A 9,052-nucleotide genomic window follows, 5' to 3' on the forward strand; every position below is an offset into this window, starting at 1 on the left:
TGTGTGTTTAACCATGCTGTTGTGCTGTATGTCAGCACTTTGGGGTTGTGGCTGTTTTTTAAGGGAAGATTGAGATCAGAGTGCTTTTAATTACAAGGAATAGGAGTGCAATTTGAGCTTCCTTCAGGGAAAGAGCGTTGCATCGAGTTGGCACCGTGGTAATGGCTGGACACCAGGAATCACTGGAGCCAGGATACAAATCCCATCACAATGCTCAGCCCTTGGCATCTACTTCCCTCTGTAAGTTGCCACTTCCTCTTCCTCTTGTCTGGTGCCCTGGCTCCTTTTTTTTTTTCCCAGACCTCCCATTGGAAGTGAAGAAATGTCCCTTCCAACAGCCTCTCAGTACAAGCAAGCCGCAGACTGCGCTGGCTCCTCCGAGCCCCAGTTCTAAACTCCTGGGAAAGGACGCTGGTGGACTAGCACGTGCGTATGTCTAGTGATGGATGGGGCAGCCTTCCAGGATGGCTCCCTCTGGGTGGAAGGAAAGAGACAGTTCTCAGAAGAAGGGAGATATAGGACACATCTGATCACCCTGCCCAGCCCCGTCTTCTTTTATGAACAGATTCTGCCCTCCTGACTACATTCATGGTATTTCCCTGCCCCTCCATACCACAAACTGGTCCCAGGAATGGGCATAGAAACCCCTGCCGATCACTGTCCTCCAAGGAATTTTTTACCTGGATCTGGGAGAGAAGGTCCCTTTTCTTCTTTGGGCAGGAAGTCTGAGGATATGCATTGGGATCTGCTAGTGGCTGTGTCCCCTACTATGTCTCGTGAAAAGTTTAATCTGAAAAAAACAAAACTGGGGCAATCACAGAAGGGAGAGAGGAGACAAGCAACCAAGAATGTTGATGGCATTGCAGTCCCTGGGTCCAGCCACTCCTGAAATGGCCCAGCCCTATTCTGCTCCCAGTCTGGTTACTTGAGCCACTACATTACTGCATTTCACTAGAACTGGTTGATTATTGGGTTTTATTTCCACTTGCCATCCTAGAAACCTGACTAATACAGCAGGCAAGCCCAAGAAAAGACTAGGGCTGGGCAGGCAAAATGGTAGTGCCCCCGCATCCCCTCGGGTGGGCACTACGTGAGGGGTCTTCCCCTTTACAATCTGGACAAACACGCTTCTCTTCTCACCATGAGCTTTTTGTGTTAATCAGCACCCCATTTCCAGACTTTTGGGGGAAGAGGGACTAGATCTGAGGTCTCCTGAACTTCTGAGTTAAACTCTGTCCTTACTTACTATCTGCCAGTGAGAGAAAATTTTAACAACCCCAAAGTTACAATTAGAAATATTAGAATAGACCTGGAAAATAGGAAAATACTGTTGCCATATGTTGGAACTATTTTCTCTTCCTCCTCAACGGAAAGTGAAGGGACACCATTTCAAGCCACACTGTTGGAGTGACTCACGGGGTATTTATAGCTCTGCGGAGCGCCTACGGACACTGCCTTCTCGGGCAGTAGGGCCGCAGAGAAAGCAGGCATCGGTGGAGTAGGATTCTGACCCAGTAAATAAGTAAATATTACATGTCATGAGATACGGATCCTTTCGCTGAGGTACCGAATGGGGCTTTTGTCTTTAGAAAGGTCTAAAGTGGAAACAGCAGCGGGTTGGGTTTGCTCTGCAAATCTCAATGCCCAGGCACTTCACCTCCGGGAGGCAGAGCCCTGGATAAGAAGAAGCAAGCCAGGGACACAGTGTCCAACAGAGGGTGCACAGGACTGAACACGCTGTGGTGTATGACTGCGTATGGGTTCCAGCTTTTTTGGGTCCTGAACCTCTTCTTTCCAATCAAGAAATTAAAAAAAAATTTTTTTTTTTTAGTTTACTTACTTTTGAGAGAGTAAGAGCAGGCAGGGGAGGGGCAGGGAGAGAGAGGGAGATAGAGAATCCCAAGCAGGCTCCACATCATCAGCACAGAGCCAGATGAGGGGCTCGAACTCAGGAACTGTGAGATCATGACCTGAGCCGAAGCCAAGAGTCAGATGCTTAACCAACTGAGCCACGCAGGTGCCCTGAAATTTTTCTATCCCAACGTTGTGCACTGGGCCTCAGTCTCTTAAGCTTCCCCCCAGGTCAACTGCACAGCTTCCTTAATCTTGTCAAAGCCTGCACATGGATAAATGGCTTCTCCAACTACCTGGTTGACTCCAACGTAGCCTTGTTTCCGGAGCTGTGGGGGGCAGTCCCATCCAGGGCAGAACAATCTAGCCTGTGAAGCCCATGTAGGATCTTGGAAAACGTTCCATCATCCTTCCCTGCAAGTTCAAGTGATCCAGTCCAGCTCTTACAAAGTCTGCATTGAGATAGAGATTCAGGAATGGCTCCTCTGGTCTTTCCAGCTTGCCCCTGAGATCTCCGTGGGCCTGGGCCCTGCCCTAGACCTTGGGAGCACACTGCTTGATCACACCCCAGTGAGCAAAGTGGCCCGCACCCTCCCTCCCTTCCACAATCTCTCTCTGTCTCACTCTCTTTCCCTCTGTCTCTGTCTCTCTCTCCCTCCCTCCTTCCAGTTTAATTCTCCTTACCTCTTTTCTCTCAAAGCCCATCTCTTTGGGGTCCAACTTGACCTCCATCCCTGTGAGGGCTGTTTTTCAACCATTCCGAGCTCCATTTTGTCATTTAGGAGTGTGTGTGTTGGAGGCAAAAGTAAGTGACTCCTCTGCCGTGTCTGGGGTTGGGGTAGCAGGCAAGTATCTAACAGTCAGACCTTGATTCCTGCCAATGAGTCTCCTGTGACTTGTTAAACTTTAAGAGTATCTTTCTCCTTGCAGGTCTATTACAGAAGCCCTGCCCCCGCTCCGCACCTGTTACTTTACCCTTGAGTTACCAGCTTATATGCGGAGTTACTAGCTTATATGTGCAAGAAGTAAAGTGAGGCATGGTCTGCATATTTGTAAGCCTGAGGGTCAAGGATGAATCTACACCGGGAATTAGAATGGCAAGCAGACTTAAATCAGCATTCTGATGTCAACTACACTTACCTCTTGTGGAAGTTAGGAGGGTTTCAGCTGAGAGCAACATTTTTGCATTTTTAAACTCAAGAAGGGCCTGTGTGTTGGCCTTTGAACTTATGCCTCTCAGCTCTCCTATTTGGGAAGTGTAATCTACTAACGGCCCCAGCTGCTGTGCTCCGAACCCACCACCACATCAGAGCTGTGTCCACACTACCCACGGGTGCCCCCCGCCAGTGACCCAGCACGGCCGGAGACTGAGGCAGGGCAGCTCCTGACACACGGGAGACTCCTCTTCTGACTTTGCCTCCAGGACCCTGTGATGGACTGAATGTATCCTCCTGAAATTGGTGTGTTAAAGGCCTAACCCCCAGTGTGATGGTATTTGGAGGCGGGGCTTTTGGAGGGTGATTGGGTCGTGAGGGTGGAGCCCTTATACGTGGGATTAGTGGCCTTTAGGAAGGGACGCCTGAGAGATGATTGCTCTCTCTCAATGGTTGTCTGCAAACCAGGAAGGAGGCTTTTGCCAGACATAGAGCCTCTGGAAGCTTATCATGGACTTCCCAGCCTCCAGAACTATGAGAAATAAATGCCTATAATTGAAGCCCTCTAGTCTATGGTATCTTGTTATTGTGGCCTGAGAGGACCAGCCTGGTCCTGTGACCCTCCCGTCTTCCCCCATAGGTATGTCCCTCAATAAATTTCTCACATCAAGTCCTCTTTGTCACGTGCTGCTCCCGGAACCAGAGGAGGTGGTGATGGAATCCAAACACCAGGAGACTGGGGAGGGAAGAAGCTACTAGTCCTGCTGAAGACAGTGGGGGGGGGGGGGCGGCCAGGGTCCTGTCTCACCCCAAGTCCATTTGTCTTTTCCCTCTGACAACATCATGGCTCTGGTGACTAAGGTTCTACCACGTGATTGGACCTTTGGCTCTTTGACCAGCAATGGACGTTTGACCCAAGCTGGGCCAAATTCCTCTTCCAGGGGTCCAAGTGCAGGGAGCTGGGCCTCAGGGGTCTGGAGCGGCCAGGCCAAGACAAAGCAAAGCCAGGGAGATGAGGAATGGGCAGAAGAGCCGTCTGTGGACAGGAGCAAGGAAGAGGTGGGCAAAGGAAGTGTCCGGAAAAAGCAGGGCCCAGGTGGGGCAGCCCGCTGCCGGACAGCCATGTTCCCAGTGCCTGCTCTGCATCAGCTCTCCATCGGCAGCTAGTTTCTCTTCCTTGTAAGCAAAGAGCCTTGACTAAAAGGGAAGTTAAGAACTTTAGGGCAGGGGTGGCACCTGGGTGGCTCAGGCGGTTAAGCGTCCGACTTTGGCTTAGGTCATGATCACATGGTTCATGGGTTCAAGCCCTGCATCAGGCTCTGTGCTGACTGCCAGCTCAGAGCCTGGAGCCTGTTTCAGATTCTGTGTCTCCCTCTCTCTCTGACCCTCCCCATTCATGCTGTCTCTCTCTCTCTCTCTCCCAGAAATAAATAAAAAACATTAAAAAAATTAATAAAGAAAGGAACTTTAGGGCAGGAAACCCCCATAGACATAATTCCACACAGAGACGGAAAGAAGCAAACACCCACCCTGCCCTGCTTGCCTTTGCCAGGACCTGAGGAGAGGACCCACTGCGCAACCTAGAAGAAGCTTCCAGAGCGATTCCTCATCCCAGATGGCGTGGGAACAACTCCTGGCAGAGGGAGAGGGGCCTCTCTGTGCCCTTTCTCAGACCCTGATTCATGACTGAGGAGGTCAGGGGCCCTCAGGCCGCAGTGGGGGGGGGAGGGGTACCTGTCCTCCTGGCCACACCCCAGGGTGACCTCTCACACAAGGCCAAGTGAGTGGAACCTTCCCCGCCCCTCCCCCCAGCAGTCCGTATTCCCATTTGTGGCGATTTCACAGCATCTGTAAGATCGACGGACAGGGATTTGCTTTACCTTCTGGTGACTAAACAGGGCATTTCGATTAATTTTTCCAAAGTAAATGAAAATGGATGGATATTTTTAGGGAGTCATAGGGGAAGTCTGCTACAGAAGCACCACCTTCAAAAGCTAGAAGTTGCCAGAAACCTTGTAAGCAGCTTTCCTGCTAAAAATTAAAAACCAAAGCTTAAATTGTATTTTGGGTGAGCTCCTGTTTCATGAGCTAAAACTATTTTTTTATAAATAATTTTAAAAATAATTCTTAGTTCATTTATTATTGAGAGAGAGAGAGCAAGCCATAAGCAGGGGAGGAGCAGAGAGAGAGAAAGGGAGACACACGAATCTGAAGCAGCTCCAGGCTCTGAGCTGTCAGCGCAGAGCCTGACATGGGGCTTGAATCCACAGACCATGAGATCATGACCTGAGCCAAAGTCAGATGAGCCACCCAGGTGCTCCTAAAGCTATCTTTTTTAATTAGTGCATGTTTTCCTTGAAAAATAAACTATCCATTGTTGATGAGTCTATTCCAGTGGAGACAGAAAAAAACTAATTTTGGTTGATTTTTAGTGAGTGAAGTTTGAAGAGAAAGAATATCCAGAGACTTCAGAGAATTTTTAAAAATTTTTTGGGAGAATTTTGAATTTTTGAATTTTGAAAAAAAATAGTTATTAACATGGATCCCGGTTAAGAAGAGCCATGCACAGAGGGAAGTTTCCAGAACTATGGGAAACATGATTCAGCTGTCAAAAGTACATAAAATCAACAATTCCAATTATGAGACTAAATGCCTGTATTGTATTTGTTGGACCACAGAGTAAACATGACAAAAGTTGTCCTGTGCACACACGCATACACACACTCACTCACTCTAACTGCCACACTCACACACAGTGTTTTCTGAAGCCCGTCTCTGCTATGGCTAGGGTTTGCATCTCAGGTGGAATGGTTTACGTATTTTGATGCTGGATCAGATCCATGATCTGACTCAGGGGCAAAGTCAAGTTATATGAAGAAAATGTGTACACATGGTATTTCAGCCTGTGTAAATAGAGTAAATAGAATGGTTCTGACAGAACAATGACCGTTTTGTCACATAATTATCTGAGGACTTATAAAACGTCTTAGAGACCTGAAAACACATTTGTCACCAGAAGTACAATTTCTTTCTTTTTTTTTTCTTGAGAGAGAGAGAGAGAGAGAGAGAGAGCACGCGCACAAGGATGGTGGGCGAGACTCTTAAGCAGGCTTCATACCCAGCGCAGAGCCCACACAGGGCTCTACCCCAGACCATGAGATCATGACCTGAGCTGAAATCGAGTCAGACCCTTAACCAACTGTGCCACCCGCAAGCTCCCAGAAGTACAATTTCTTAATAGAATATTTAAGAAAAGAAAAGAGAAGGGAAGGAAAGGGAAGGAAAAAGGAAAGGGAAAGGGGAAAAGGAAAGGGAAAGGGAGAGGAGAAAAGAAAATTGTCCTTGTGATAGAAAATGAGGCCAAAGAAATCTTTTAGGGACTCTATTGCACGCTCACCCAAGTAATCTGCTTCTCTCCCTCTCTCTTCCTGCCATTTTAGTCCTGCTAGAAGCCCAAATGGCTGTTTCAGAAGACCTCCCTCCCCCCCAAACCAACCGAATTTCAGGTTATTTTGGTAGGACAGGGTCCCAGCAAGGTTCTGACTCTAGTAGGTCAAAGATTATGAAGATAGCAAAGTCTCTAAAAACAGCTGGCCACGCACTTTCCATCAGCCTTCACCACTGAACCTTCCACCCGTGCTGCAGAATGTTCGATGTGACCACATCTTCACCAGTTTGGGTAGCACTATAGAAAAAAAATTTTTTTTTCTCTAGTTTGATAGATGATAATCGCATCTGACTGTTGTTTTACTTTGCATTCCTTTCTTAACATTGAACATTTTCTCATCAATTCCTCTATTCATCATCCATTCTCTTTGGGAAATATCTGTCTAAACTCTTTGCCCCTTTTGGCCAGGTTAGGGGCAAACAATTACCTATGTGTTATTTGCGGGGCGGAAGGCTGGAAAGATTTGACTTTTTAAAAAAATATGGTTTTCAGGATTTGTCCAAGATAGCTTTAAAAAAATTTTTTTTAAATATTTCTATTTATTTCTGAGAGAGAGAGAGAGAGAGACAACATGAGCGGGGTGGGGGTGGGGGAGTCAGAGAGAGAGGGAGATACAGAATCTGAAACAGTCTCCAGGCTCTGAGCTAGTTGTCAGCACAGAGCCCGACACAGGGCTCAAACCCATGAACCATGAGCTCATGACCTGAGCTGAAGTCGGATACTTAACTGACTGAGCCATCCAGACGCTCCCAAGATAGCTTTTTTTTTTTTTTTTTTTTTAATCAGGCAGATAGAACGTGGCTATCGACCTGGTTGCTTAACTTTACCAAGAATCTTCCCAAGAAGGTGTGAAAATTCCTCATTTCCTGAGGCATTGTTGTATCTTCGAATGAGAAGTTCTGCAAGGAAGGTATTATCATCAGGACCACAGTTTTCCCAAGTTGCAATTTCTTTTTTTTTTTTTAATGTTTATTTATTTTTGAGAGAGAGAGAGAGAAAGGGAGAAAGAGAGAGAGAAAGGTGGAGGGGCAGAGAGATGGAGACAGAGGATCTGAAGCAGGCTCTGCACTGACTATACAGAGCCAATGTGGGGCTCGAACTCATGATCCGCGAGATCATGACCTGAGCCGAAGTCAGACATTAAGCCAGCCAGGCGCTCCCCAAGTTGCAACTTCTGAGGCAGAGTTAAAACCAAGTGATTTCAGAAGGACAAGTAGAAGCTGAAGTCCTCCAGTGTGGCAACTGTATTGGGTAGGGCCCAGAGCACATTGTAATGGTGGCTTTACATTCATTTGGAGCCGAGAATGATATCATCCAGGTATTCCTGGAGGCCGTGGTACCCCTCCTGCATGCCCCAGGGGGTGAAAGGGTACCTAGGGTCTAGGCCCAACATGCCTAATGGATTGGCTAGAGCCCTTGCATACCATCTGTTTCTTTAGGCTCTTTTTTTTTTTTTTTAATGTTTTATTTATTTCTAGGAGAGAGAGAGAGACAGCGTGAGCAGGGGAGGGTCAGAGAGAGAGGGAGTCACAGACTGAAACAGGCTCCAGGCTCAGAGCTGGCAGTCAGCACAGAGCCCGATGCGGGGCTTGAACCCACGAACCGCGAGATCATGACCCAAGCGAAAGTCGGACGCTTAACCGACTAAGCCACCCAGGCGCCCCTGTTTCTTTAGGCTCTTGACAGCCTCCTTTCTTTGGGTCAGGACCCCTTTAAGACTTAATTAATAGATTCAGCAAGCATTTATTAAATGCCTAATATGTGGCCAGGCACTATTCTAGGTGCCAAGGCTAGACCAGCACCTCTATCCTTAAGGAGTCTCCATTTTAATGGGGAGCGACAAGCCAAAAATAAACCCTGGGCATGTTAAAGAAACAAATTATTTTGCCCATACACATGTGGGCAATGGGAGCTATGGGCAAAAAGAAAAAGTTGAGCAGAAGAAAGGTGATGGTGGGGGGTAGGGGTGTAGTTTGCACGTCAATAAGGTGGCCAGGATGGACCTTATTGAGGTTAGATTTTATTTTATTTTTTAAAAATTTTAATGTTTATTTAATTAAACACTAATTAAATAAGACAGAACACCACAAGCAGGAGAGGGGCAGACAGAATCTGAAGCAGGCTCTGAGCTGTCAGCACAGAGCCCAACACGGGACTTGAACCTGCAGACCACAAGATCATGACCTGAGCCGAAGTTGGATGCTTAACAAATTGAGTCATCCAGGTGCCCTGAGAAGGTTAGATTTTAGCAAAGACCTAAAGGAGGAGAGGGAGTTAGCCAGGAGGTTATCAAGTGGGAGAGCATTCGGGCAGAAGGCTCAGCTAGAACAGGCTCTGTAGCAGGTGCGGTTGAATGCCTGTGTACCCGGCACCCTGTTGTAGGGGCTGTTGGTCGCTAAAGCTTCACACCTGTCCCCTTCTCTCAAGGATGGCCATAGGCTGGCCTCTCTTCCTAGAGATGCCTGGGAGGTGGCCAATGACTGACTGATAGGAGGGGGTTTAGGCGCCCAGTGCCCTAACCTCTGCAAAGGATGATCTCTACAGTGTGATGTACGTTCCTTCCCAAGTTCCCCAGGGAAGAGGCTTAGGCTCAACTTCT

Source organism: Hyaena hyaena, unplaced genomic scaffold, assembly GCF_003009895.1.
Source record: "Hyaena hyaena isolate Hyena2069 unplaced genomic scaffold, ASM300989v1 scaffold_86, whole genome shotgun sequence".
NCBI lineage: Eukaryota > Metazoa > Chordata > Mammalia > Carnivora > Hyaenidae > Hyaena > Hyaena hyaena.